Genomic DNA, 13,763 nt, shown 5'->3' with positions numbered 1-13,763 from the left:
TTCAGAGGCGTGCAGGAGGAGGTGATCTGCAATCTCTCTTCCATTCCATTTTCACTCTTTGTGCATCAGATTCAGTGGAAATAGAGGGATGTTCTGACTTTGGCCATATTCAGATGTTTGGATCCTGTTTGCTTTGACCTGTCTAGACACTCAGCATGTGGAGGCCAAGCAGCCAAGGAACAAAGTTACAGGAGAAAGAAAAAGATTAGAGAAGAGGAAAGGAGAAGAAGAAGAAGAAGAAGAAGAAGAAGAAGAAGAAGAAGAAGAAGAAGAAGAAGGACAATGAAAAAAATTATATTTTAATTTTAAAAAGCAAAAAATGAAAACCGTGCGGCGTGCACACACACTGGGTGAAAACACTATTTCACAGTTTAAGTTCAGTAGCCATCTCAGGGTGGGCCTGGGCTTGTGCCTTCCTAAGTGGGAGGAGAAAGGCACAAATTAGCACAATAAAGAAGGGGCTTGAGAGCCGAGAATACTTCTCTTAAAAATTTTTTCTTAATTAAAAAAAAAAATGAAAAGACACAGGGAGACACAGAGAGACAGAGAGACAGAGAGATGGAGAGGAGGAGACAGAGGTAGCCCCACCCACTAGAAATGAATCTGGAGGGCGACGTCTCAGCGAAAGATCTTCAGTTTCAGTCCCTGAAAGCAATATTTCACAGCTCAAGTTCAGTAGCCGTCACCACTTGTTATATTTTTAAAATAATAGTCATCCGGGACCAGCAGATGGCATAATGGCTACGTTACTCTGGACTCCCATGTAATCACGGTTCAAGGCCTGAACCCAACAGCTTAAAAACACACACCAGGCGCATGTGCATGCGTGCCCAAAATCCCAAGAGGAGACTGGAGGAGAAGGGATTGGAGGTGAACAATCACCCAGGAGGTGATTGCTTACTTTCTGTCTCTCTGTCTCTCTCTCTCTGTCCAGCGAGTGCATGCTCAATAGCACAAACCTCTTTTTTTTTTTTTTTGGAAAAAAAAGAAAAAATAGCCATTCTAATGAGTTTGCAGTTTTGGTCTGTATTTCTTTAACAGTTAGTGCTATTGAGCATCTTTCCATGTTCTTATTGGTTATTTGTATATATTCTTGGGAGAAAAATCTTTCAACTCCTTTGCCCATTTTTGAAGTTTTTTTTTGTTTGTTTTGTTTTGTTTTTGCCATGGGGCATGTGCGCTTGCCAGAGAGATAGAGAGAGACAGTGAAAGGAGAAGGGAGAAATCACTTCTTTCATGCCACAATCTATTCTCCTCTCGGGATTTTGGGCAAGCATGCACAGGCACCCGACATGAGTCTCAAGCCACCAGATCTGAGACTTGAGCCGTGGTCAGCCACGTGGGAGCCTAGCAGCACCTTACTACTATGCCACCCACTGACCCCTGCCCATTTTTCAATTGGGTTGTTTGGTTCTTCTGTGAGTCTTTTTTTTTTTTTTAATTAATTAATTTTAACTTGACCAGAAAGGGACAAAGAGAGAGAGAGGGAAAGTGAGAAAGCAAGCCGCCAGGTCCGGGACTTGAACCACCATTGGCCATGTGGGAGTCCAGTGCCCTTAACCACCACGCCACCTGGTGGTCCCTCTTTTGTGAGCCTTTAGTTTCACAACATTCGATCAGAGGCCCCATGTCTCACCACTGAACCATCAAGATGTTGAGTCGGGACTTACCACTGTCAGGATGGCGGACAGGGTGAAGGAGATGTTGACATGTGTGGGGACGCTATAGTTGGTGGCTGGACGGAAGGCCTTTCTGTCAAACACTGCTTGGAAGGCAGCCGTGTCCACTCCACGCTGGTCGAAGCCTGAGCAATTGATGGTGGAAGTGTCGCCTCTTGCTGCAGAGAGCAGAGACCCTGAGAGAGGCATAGGGCAGGGGCTGGGGAGTGTTTCTGTGCGGGGACACAGAGAGGAGCGCGTGAGTCCTTCTTCCTGGGCCAGGGACGGCGGGCTGAGGGTAGGCAAATGGTGGAAGTGGATGAGGTGAGCTGACTCAGAGCCCTGTCCTCACTTCCATTGTTTCTGTCCCCATGCAAAGCGCGTCCGAATGTGTATGCAAACCCAGCCCTGACCCGCACTCTACACTGTCCTGCTGTGTCCTTAGTGTCTTACCACGGACTCGGCCCCTTCCCTCAGTGCCTTGCTACTGTTCACGTCTGTCCTTGAGCCACTGGGGACACGGCAGGGACAAATGTTGCAATCACAGTTCCCTTTCTCACTGTATTAATAAGGCATAGATGGCCATAAATTAATAAGGACGTGAGCAGGCAGGCAGTGTGAGCATGAAGGGGCCTTAAGGAAGCCGCTTGGCTTCTCGGTGGAATTAGCGCTGTCTCTACTGTGCGCTGTGATCTTCTCTAAAACTCAGTAGTCCTCGTTCACCCAGGCTACCTTAAAGAGCATTCCCCGATAGACATGTCATACCTAGTTTATTTCTAATAGTACTTTGTGGAGCATAAACAGGTCATTGTGTGGTGACAGCTTCTGATAGAGTCTATTTTTTAAAACTTTAGAAGAAAAAATGCTACAGAGCACCTGCACTCGCCCAAGAGGAACAGAGAGAGACAGGGGAGAGTGAGAGAATCCCAGAGGGGAATGGCCAGGCCCACCCCCTTCTCTTCTGTTCTTCTCTCCAGATCCCTCCCTTCTTCTCTCTTCCGTTCTCCTCTTCTGCACACACACATACACACACACACACACACACACACACACACGGTGTATTTTTTTTTTTTTGAGAGATTTTTCACTGTAGGGTGTGTGTCCTCGCCAGACAGACAGAGAGAGACATAGAGACAGAAAGCGAGAAATCACCCCCCAGGGGGGATGGCCACACCACAATCCCTTCTCCTCCATTCTCCTCTCGGGATCTTGGGCATGCACGCACACGTGCCCAGCGTGAGTTTTAAGCCACCGGGTCCGGGACATGAACCGCGGTCGACTACGTGGGAGTCCAGCAACACAGCCATTACGCTAACTGCTGGTTTACACATGGCGTATTTTTCAAGCCACCAGGTCCGGGACTTGAACTGCATGGTTGGCCATGTGGGATCCACCCACCTTAACCATGACACCACCTGGCTGACCTGGTAGAGTCTCCCTTTTTTCCCTCTGACACTATACTAACCCTCATTGCTCATTTTCAATAATGTACAATTCAAAATTGGAGAAATTATACTGAAAAATGTTCCTCTTTCACCACAGGTCTTCCCAAGCACCTCTTCCCCCTGAGCATCCTCTCTGGCCCATTTCATCTGGCTTCTCGAGAGCTGATCAAGAAGGATTTTACTTTTTTTCTTGACATTAGCTGATATTCAGAAACTGTGGGAAAATATCCTATGCCTGGTGAGAGAGAGATGTGGGCAGGAAAAGGCCAATGGAGGCACGGGGGCATAGCTACGGAGAAGTGCTGGGGGTGGGGGCACGTCATTCAGCTTTCCAAAAACGAGCGTCCCAAGCAGGCCTCTGTAGGCATAGCCACAAGAGCCTGTTTCCTCCGTCCCCGCCTTCCATGGTCTCAGCCCCGCTTACCGTGCAGCGGCAGGAAGAGGAGGAAGCAGAGGAGGACTCTGGCCCCTTGGAGCCCGCCTCGGTCCATCTTCCTCTCCTGGGCTCTTCTCTGGGGACTTAGTGAGGATGTTAAGTTTAAAAGACCGCAGGCCACACCTTGAGCGCTAGCTTTGAATAACACAAGTGTCAGGTAGCATTAACCACCCCTCTAAGAATCACCCCGGTGACACAGAATGTCACAGAGGAGCGGAGGAGCGGAGGAGCGAATCTCCCTGAGCTCTAACTGGGTCTGAACCTGGACTCTGAAACAATCTGGCAAATCAGTTTAGAGAGGAGGCAAAAAGATTTGGTCACTAGAGCAGTGCAAATGACCTCCTCGTCTTTCAAGTCCTTTTGGCACATAATGCATCATTGAGAAAGCCCCCAGGACCAGCAGGTGGCGTAATGGTTACATCACTGGACTCCCACATAGTCAACCGTGGTTCAAGTCCCAGACCCGGCTGCTTAAAACTCATGCCAGGCACATGTGCGTGCATGCCTAAGATCCTGAGAGGAGAATGGAGGAGAAGGGACTGTGGCATGGCCATCCTTCAGGGGTTGATTTCTAGCTTTCTGTCTGTCTGTCTATCTCTCTCTCTCTCTCTCTCTGTCTCTCCAGCAAGCACACGTGCCATACATCAAAAATTTATCTTAAAAAAAAAAAACGAGAGAGAAAATACATAATGATACCATTGCCATCAAGTAGCACATGTGCTTATTTGAACCCTGCTGCCATCTTAAAAAAAAAAAAATCAGGGCCAGCAGGTGGTGTGGTGGTTGGGGCACTGAATCCCATATGGCCAACTCTGTGGTTTGAGTCCCAGACCAGGCAGCTTGAAAAACACGTCAGGTATGTGTGCATGCCTGCCCAAAATCCCAAGAGGAGAATAGAGGAGAAGGGATTGTGACACGGCCATCTCCCCTGGGGATTTCTCCCTTTCCCTCTCTCTGTGTCTCTCTGTCTCTCTCCAGTGAGTGCATGTGTCCTATGGCAAAAAAGTCTAAAAAGACACACACGTGCCTGGCGTGAGTTTAAGCCATGGAGTTTGGACTCGAACCGTAGTCGACTATGTGGGAGTCCAGGGACATAGCCATTATGCCAACTGCTGGTCCTTTTTCCCTTCTCTAAAAATTAACTTCAGACCCTGAGATTTTTAGACCATGAGTTCAGTGCTGGTAGCTCTTTTTCCTTTTTTTTTCTTTTTTTTTGGAGAGGTTTTGTTATAGGGCGCGTGTGCTTGCCAGAAAGACAGAGAGAGACAGACAGCCAGAAAGTGAGAAATCACCCCCCAGGGGGGATGGCCACGCTGCAATCCCTTCTCCTCCATTCTCCTCTCAGGATCTTGGGCACGCACACACATGTGCCCGGTGTGAGTTTTAAGCCACCGGGTCTGGGACTCGAACCGCAGTCGGCTACATGGGAGTCCAGCGACATAGCCATTACACTAGCTACTGGTCCCAGTGCTGGCAACTCTTAAATTTTTATTTTGTGTGTGTCAAAAGCAATTTGGACACAGTCTATTGAGTTAAGGAGGGATTAGTGGAGTGGGAGGAGGTGGCAGAGGTAATACTCTCTTTTAGCAGAAGCTGACCTGCGATTTTAAAGAAAACATGCTTGCATCCTGGGACCTCCCTGAGTACACGATGATCCAGGCTGCTTGAGACTAGGGTGGATTGTGGCGTCAAGAAGGGGCTGCCTGTCTTTCTGACAGCTACCTCTTTCCAATAGAAGGAATAATTTTTAAAAAGTAAAGAAAAAGAGCAGCCTAAAAGTTGGGACCTGCTAGTTTTCCTTTTTATTTTTTGAAGAATTATTTATTGGGGCCTATAGAAGGCATAGTGATTATGTTGCTGGATTCTCACATGGCCAACTATGGTTTGAGTCCTGGACCTAGTGGTTAAAAATCATGCCAGGTGTGTGTACATGTGTGTGCATGTCTAAGGTCCCAGTAGGAAAATGGAGGAGAAGGGATTGCAGTGTGGCATCCCCCCTGGGGGTGATTTCTCACTTTTCTTCTCACTGTCTCTATCTCTGGTGGCAGAAACCTCTAAAAAAAGATAATTATTTAATTTTATCTGTTATTTAAAAAAAATAATAGTTATTTTAAAAATTTATTCATTCCTGGGAACCAGCAGTTAGCGTAATGGCTATGTCTTTGTACTCCCACGTAGTCAACCGCGGTTCACGTCCCGGACCCGGTGGCTTAAAACTCACGCTGGGCGCGTGTGCATGCGTGCCCAAGATCCCGAGAGGAGAATGGAGGGGGAGGGATCGGGACCATCTCCCCTGGGGGGTGATTTCTCGCTTTCTGTCTCTCTGTCTCTGTCTGTCTGGCGAGTGCTCGCGCCCTATAGCGAAAAAAAAATTTATTCATTCATTTATTTTAATTTGACCAGAGAAAGACAGACACAGAGAGGAGGAAAGTGAGAAAGCAAGCCATATTGGCTTTCTTCTGAAGCAAAAAAAATTTTTTTGGATAAGTTTTCTTTTGCTATAAGGTGCGTGTGCTCACGAGACAGGCAGAGAGACAGAAAGCAAGAAATCACCCCCCAGTGGGGATGGCCATGCCTCAATCCCTTCTCCTCCGTTCTCCTCTTGGGATCATGGGCATTATGCACACACGTGTCACGTGAGTTTAAGCCACCTGGTACGAGACTCAAACTGCAGTCGACTATATGGGAGTCCAGCGACATAACCATTATGCCAACTGCTCGTTCTGTGAGCTGTTTTATTTCTGTCAGGGAGTGTAATCAATTGCTTAGAGAACCAAGAGGGAGCCGTTGTTCCAACCACAGAGCTTTGCAGACTGAGGTGGTCTGATTCAGAAAGCAATGTCCAAGAAGAAGTCCTTTCTACGAGAGTCATGCCACACTCTCTCAGGCTGATGTCCTTGTCTCTAACATTGGAAGATAAACCCATCTTGTAGGGCTTAATGTGACTTGAGATCATGCATATACATATACAGTACCTTGCCCATCTTAATTAAGAAACTGAAGCAGTGTAACAGTAAACATGGTAACAGTTATCCTGTCTAGCCTAAGATGGATCTGGTTGCCTCACCTGTATGGGATATTCCGGACATAAAGTGTCTTGGTTGATTGAAGCAGCCTCAGTTCCTTGGAGTACAATGGCCCTTTTCTCTTAGCCTCATTCAGCTAGATACTAACAGGAGCCATCCTTCGCTGTCCTCAGCAACACTCCTCATTGCAGGATCCCTTTTCTCTTTCGGAAATTTTGTTGTTTTCTCCTTTTTAAAAAATTGACTTCATTGGGGATTGGGACCAGCCTTGGCTACGTCGCTGGACTCCCTTGTAGTCGACTGCGGTTCGTGTCCCGAACCCGGTGGCTTAAAACTCACGCCGGGTGTGTGTGCGTGCGTGCCCAAGATCCCAAGAGGAGAATGGAGGAGAAGGGATTAAAGTGTGGCCATCCCCCCTGGGGGGTGATTTCTCACTTTCTGTCTCTCTGTCTCTCTCTGTCTTCCTGGCAAGTGCATGTGCCCTATAGCAAAAACCTCTCTAAAAAAAAAATTGACTTTATTGGGGCTGACAGGTGGCATGGTGGTTGGGGTGCTGGACTCCCATATGGGTGACGATGGTTTGAGTCCAGATTGGTGGCTGCTTTATCACTTTTCCTCTCTCTCTGGTCAAATGAAATAAAATAATAATGATAATAAATAAAAATTAAATAATTACTTAATTTAAAAATATACTTTATTTAAAAGAATTATTTTATTTAACTTTATTTATTTATTTATTTTAATTTGACCTGAGAAGGTCAGAGAGAGAGAAAGTGAGAAAGCGAGCCACCAGTTTTCGGATTTGAACCTCAGTTGGCCATCTAGGAGTCCAGCGCCCTTAACCACCATGCCACCTGCTGGCCCCTACTTAATTTTGTTTTTAAGTTTTATTTTGATATTTTTTCATAACGGGGGTGTGGAAGGGGAGAGAGACGGTCACCTCCAACAGGGTATTCACGCTGCAGTTCAACCCCCAGACTCAGCCAGCCAGGATCACAGGCACCGGCACTCCAGTCATGCACAGGGGCCCTCAGGATGCACACCTGGGAGCTTCCCTGTAGCTTCCGCACCGTGGACTGTGGTCGTTACACGGTGCCACTACAGCTGACCTGGAAATTGTCTTCAGGTGAGCAGTTCCCAAAGCATTTTCTTCAGAACGCTAATCTACCGGACATTAAAAGCTGTTTCTGGAAAATTATTTTCGTTATTTCATGTTCAGATAAATTGAGAAAATGCTGAATTAAACAAGGCTAGGTAGGCTTTGTCGCCGCGGGCTATCTTAGAGTGTTTAGCTGAAATACTGTGACTTGTGAATGCCGTATATACAACTACCCAAACTTAGCCAACTTCGGAAATTCCTTTCAGAATATCTTGCGTGACTAGTTTTTCAGGGATTATTTAAACAAATACTGTTTTACTTTAAGCAAACAGAAGGAATATTAAAAAAAAACTTGAAAAAATGGTCTCAAATTTGCTACAGATAGAATATAGAATACAAAAAACATCTGTATGAATAATTCTAGAAACTAAAAATTAACTAATTAGTGGTTTTTTAAAAGAATTATTTTATTTAACTTTATTCATTTATTTTAATTTGACCAGAGAGGGACAGAGAAGTGGGGGGAGTAACAAAGCAAGCCGCCAGGTCTGGGACTCCAACTATGGTCAGCCGTAGTGGGAGTCCAGCACCCTTAACCGCTACTCCACCTGCTGGCTCCAGATTAGAGTTTTAAAGCCTAAAGTTGAATTCGAACTGTGAGATGGCCGAGCAAGTGGAAAGTTAGACAGGTAAACATTTCAAGCTGTTTCTGAGCCTCTGCGCAGTAAGAACAGACGGACAAAGACGGATCGCTTTTGTTCTCTCCCTCTAGATCAGTGACCTGCCAGCTGAGGCCACACGCCACGTGCCCAGGTCTAATTTTAGGACGAGCGTTCGAAAGCAGGCTTTGATGTTGCTGCTTCTCAGATAGGCCCACATGGTAACCTCGGTAGCTGGAAGGCAGTGCTGATCTTCCTCATCGGTGGTCTCTTATAATCAATAAAGTCTGCCGTTTGTGTCTTTAGGGGGCATATTTTTTCCTCATGGAACTCAATAAGTGAATTCTTTTCACTGACAAGTAAACGCAGCCACATACATTTTTAATTTTCTCGAACCGATATGCGAAAGGGTTGTCATCACCAGTGTAGACCAAGGTTATTTGTCTCTTCCTCTGATCAAAAGCCCTTATTTATAAACCAAAGCCCTTGACACGTTTTGGGGGCTGGATGGGAGTAACATTCTTCTAAGCCTGTTTACACTCGTTTTGCCAGAAGAAGCCATCTTGGCTGGGTTACTGGTTCTGTCTCCTCCGGCTTCGTGGGACCCTGGTGTGTCCCAGGGTGCAGCCTGGCGCATGCCCAGCGCAGGTGTCACGACCGTAGGAGCGTTCCCTGTGTGGTCTTGTCATTGGAGGTGTGAGACAGGCTGCATCGTTTCACTGTTAATCGCCCTGCTGGGAGGATTAAAATCCCAAATCCTGTGTAGGCCGCGATGTTTATTTCAGCTGAGGAGATTTAGAAGGTTGCTCTGGGTGCAGGGGACAGCTAGAGTAGAAGCATGCAAGTCACAGTGCTGTGGGAGCTCAGATTTGACGCGGAGAGTGACAGGAGATGAGGCTGTGGCATCGCGCAGGGCCAGATCACGGAAGGCATACTGAGCTAGGGTTTGGTTTTATTCCACAGCCTAGTGCTTCCCGAACGCAAATGAAATTCAGACCCCTTCTAAGAGAAGCAGTTCTGGGCCAGCAGGCGGCCTGGTGGTTAAGGTGCTGGATTCCACACGCCAGCTGCACACAGGTCAAGTCCCAGACCCAGCAGCTTGAAAATCATGCTGGGCACGTGTGCAAGCCCAAGGATCTCTAGAAGAAAATGGAGGAGAAGGGATTGCAGCGTGGTCATCTGCTCTGGGGGTGATTTCTCACTTTCCCTCCCTTTCCCTCTGCAAGTGCACTTGTCCTAGAGCAAACATAAAAAGAAAACATTCTCTCAGACTGCTGAGGTTGACTTAAGTTACTTACAATGTGACTTCAATGTGTATATTCATAAAACCACATACAAAGTTCTCATGCTTATCGCTCGGACACCGGTATAAAATGAACATTGGCCTCTGCGGTGGCTCAGCAGTGAACAAGGCTTCGTGGTGCATTTCCGGGACCTTATGGAAGGCCCTGGGGTCCTGTCCTGAGGTCTCCCTGTGCAGGCTGGGCCTGCATGTGCCTGTGCTGCTTGCTGGGGCTGGGCCACAACACCGCGACCCTGTTCCAAGCGCCCGTTGCTTTCTCTGTCTCCTCTTATGAAAGAAAGAAACTTAAAACAATAGACAAAATTAAATAAAAATAAATTTACACATTATTTATATGCAAGACTACAAAATGAACATAACACTAACTTATTGTGGTGGATGATCATTTCGCTAAAATTATAGAATTGCTGGGACCAGCAGATGCAGTAGTGCTTACGTCACTAAACTCCCACATAGTTGACCGTGGTTCGACTCCTGGACCTGGTGACTTGAAACTCACTCTGGGCGTGTGTGCATGTGTCTAAAATCCTAAGAAGAAAATGAAGGGGAAGGGACTGCACTGTGGCCATCCTCCTGGAGTGATTTCTCGTTGTCTGTCTCTCTGGTGAGCACGTGGGCCCCATAGCAAAAATCTCTTAAAAAAAAATGACATAATTGCTGTCTGTTTTTTTCCTTCTTTTTAAGGAGTTAGTTGGGCCAGCAGGTGGTGGGGTTGTTGGTGCTGGATCCCACCTGGCAGAGTGAACGGTTTGAGTCCTGGACCTGGTAGCTTGAGAAACACACTGGACACGGGTCTTAGCATTCTCCAAATCCCAAGAAGAGCAGAGAAGGGACTGCAGCATGGCCATCCTCCCTAGGGGTGATCTCTCACTTTTCCTCTCTCGGTCTCTGTCTCTCTCTGGCAAATGTACATGCCCTATGGCAAAAATCTAATAACAACAAAAAGAAAGCATAAGCTTTAGAACACTGTAACTTTTTTTTAAAAAAATCAATTTGATAGAACATTTCAATATAATAGTTAAAAAAATATGAAAAAGTAGGCCAGTAGATGGCGTGGTGGTTAAGGTGCTGGACTCCCACACAACTGACCACGGCTCAAGTCCTGGACCTGGTGGCTTGAAAACCTGGTGGCTTGCACATGTGTGCATGTGTTCTCAAAACCCCAGGAAGAGAACGGGAGAGAAGGGACTGCAGCGTGGTCGTCCCCTGGGAAGTGATCTCTCACCTTCTCATTGTCTCTCTTCAGTGAGTACACATACCCTATGGCAAAAATATTTTTTAAAAATGATTTTTTTAAAGCAATTCTTTATTTCATACTAACTACTACTTTTTTTAAAAGAATTATTTTATTTAACTTGATTTATTTATTTATTTATGTTAAATTTGATCAGAGAGGGACAGAGTGAGAGAGAGAGAGAGGAAAAGTGAGAAAGCAAGGTGCCAGGTCCAGGACTCGAACCGTGGTCTTTTGAACACTGTAACTTTTTTTTAAAAAAATCAATTTGATAGAACATTTCAATATAATAGTTAAAAAAATATGAAAAAGTAGGCCAGTAGATGGCGTGGTGGTTAAGGTGCTGGACTCCCACACAACTGACCACGGCTCAAGTCCTGGACCTGGTGGCTTGAAAACCTGGTGGCTTGCACATGTGTGCATGTGTTCTCAAAACCCCAGGAAGAGAACGGGAGAGAAGGGACTGCAGCGTGGTCGTCCCCTGGGAAGTGATCTCTCACCTTCTCATTGTCTCTCTTCAGTGAGTACACATACCCTATGGCAAAAATATTTTTTAAAAATGATTTTTTTAAAGCAATTCTTTATTTCATACTAACTACTACTTTTTTTAAAAGAATTATTTTATTTAACTTTATTTATTTATTTATTTATGTTAAATTTGATCAGAGAGGGACAGAGTGAGAGAGAGAGAGAGGAAAAGTGAGAAAGCAAGGTGCCAGGTCCAGGACTCGAACCGTGGTCAGCCATGTGGGAGTCCAGTACCCTTAATCACCACTCTACCTGCTGGTGTCACCACTACTCTTAAAAAAAAAAATCTATAAGGGTGTTATTTGTCGGAGAAAGAGAGAGAAAGTGAGAAAATACAATCCCAGGGGAGAATAGCACACTGCAATACCTGTTTTCTAATTTGCCTGAGATAATTAAAAAGGTGCATTATGGGACCAGCCGATGGCATAATGCTTACATCACTGGACTCCCACATAGTCGACCCTGTTTCGAGTCCCAGATCCGATGGCTTAAACCTCACGTCAAGCATGTATGCATGTGTGCCGAAGATCCTGAGAGGAGAATAGAAGAGAAGGGATTGCAGTGTGGCCATCCACCCTGGGGGGTGATTTCCTGCTTTCTCTGTCTTTCGGAGAGCACATTCACCCTATAGCAAAAATCTCTCTCTGAAAAAAAGAAGGTGTATTATTCTTTCACATCATATTACTTCCATCTTGTCAAGTAAATAATATTGATATATTAACTAACTTTTTTTAAAGAGAGATTTTTGCTATAAGGTGCATGTGCTCACTAGAGAGACAGAGAGACAGAGAGACAGAAAGCAAGAAATCACTCCTGGGGGGATGGCCATCCCACAATCCCTTCTCCTCCATTTTCCTCTTGGAATCTTGGGCATGCACGCACACATGCCTGGTGTGTTTTGTTTTTGTTTTTTAAGAATTACTTTATTTAAAATTTTTTTTATTTTTTACTTATTTATATTTTTGGAGAGGTTTTTGCTATAGGGCGTGTGTGCTCGCCAGACAGACAGACAGAGACAGAGAGATAGAAAGCGAGAAATCACCCCCCAGAGGGGATGGCCACGCTGCAATCCCCTCTCCTCCATTCTCCCCTTGGGATCCTGGGCGCACACACACACACGCGCCCGGCGTGAGTTTAAGCCACCGGGTCCAGGACTCAAACTGCAGTCGACTATGTGGGAGTCCAGTGACATAGCCATTATGCTAATTGCTGGTCCCAACAATTATTTTATTTAGGGAACCAGTGGTGGAATGGTTGTTAAGGTGCTGGACACTCCCACATGGCTGACCACCCGGACCTGGTGGCTTGCTTTCTCACTTTCTCTCTCTCTCTCTAGTCAAATTAAGATAAATGAATAAATAAATAAAGTTAAATAATTATATTTAAAGGGGCCAGCAGGTGGCGTGGTGGTTAAGGGCACTGGACTCCCACATGGCCTACTGAGGTTCAAGTCCTAGACCTGCCAGCTTGCTTTCTCACTTTCTCTCTCTCTCTCTCTCTCTGTGTCCCTCTCTGGTCAAATTTAAATAAATATATAAGTAAATGGATAAATAAAGTTCAGTAAAAATAATTCAAAAAATAATTATTTTTATTTAATTTTATTAAATGTCATTATTTTATTTTTAATTTTTTAGAAGTTGACATAGGGCCAGCAGGTTGCATGGTGGTTGAGGGTGCTGGGATCCCACGTGGCAGACCACGTTCAAGTCTCCACTGGCAGCTTGCTTTCTCATTTTCCATCTCTCTCTCACTCAGTCTCTATCTGGTCAAATTAAAATAAAATAAATCAAGCTAAATAAAATAGTTTTTTTTTTTCTTTTAACAGAAGAAGTTGACCAAAGAGATAGAGAGAGAAGGAAAGTGAGAAAGCAAGCTGCCAGGTCTGGGATTCGAACTATGGTCAGCCATGTGGGAGTCCAGCAACCTTAACCACCACACCACCTGTTCCCCCCCCCCCCCGTGAGTTTTAAACCACTGGGTCAGGGACTTGAACTGTGGTCAACTACATGGGAGTCCAGCAATGTAACCATTATGCCATCTCCTGGTCCCTTAACTAACATTTTAACAAAGGTCTTCTTTTGGGGCTGGCAGGTGGCGTGGTGGTTAAGGGCGCTGGACTCCCATATGGCCAATCATGTTTCAAGTCCCAGACGTAGCATTGCTTTCTCACTTTCCCTCTCTCTTTCTGTCCCTCTCTGGTCAAATTAAAATAAAGAAAGAAATGAATAAAGTTAAAATAATTCTTTTTTTTTTTTGAGAGGTTTTAGCTATAGGGCATGTGCGCTTGCCAGACAGACAGAGAGAGACATAGAGACAGAAAGCGAGAAATCACCCCCCAGGGGGGATGGTCACGCCGCAATCCCTTCTCCTCCATT

The 13,763-nt window shown here is 45.6% G+C and overlaps 1 long non-coding RNA gene across 3 annotated transcripts in view; it reads right to left on the bottom strand.

Annotated features, from left to right (window-relative positions):
* Positions 1 to 1,761: 1,761 nt before the first annotated feature.
* Positions 1,762 to 13,763, bottom strand: part of LOC102491238 (uncharacterized) — a 20,086-nt gene continuing 8,084 nt past the window's right edge. Inside the window, exon 3 of one of the 3 annotated variants that reach the window (XR_001371315.2) lies at positions 1,762 to 1,837. This is a non-coding gene — a long non-coding RNA (uncharacterized LOC102491238). Of the gene's footprint in view, positions 1,838 to 9,530; positions 9,560 to 9,711; positions 9,911 to 13,763 lie in introns of those variants that run through there. The other 2 variants (XR_003551471.1, XR_336327.2) reach the window with 2 other exon arrangements.

Source organism: Tupaia chinensis, unplaced genomic scaffold, assembly GCF_000334495.1.
Source record: "Tupaia chinensis unplaced genomic scaffold, TupChi_1.0 Scaffold000708_1, whole genome shotgun sequence".
Lineage (NCBI taxonomy): Eukaryota > Metazoa > Chordata > Mammalia > Scandentia > Tupaiidae > Tupaia > Tupaia belangeri.
The sequence above is the reverse complement of the archived record's forward strand: the minus strand, read 5'-3'. Positions and strand labels throughout refer to the sequence as shown.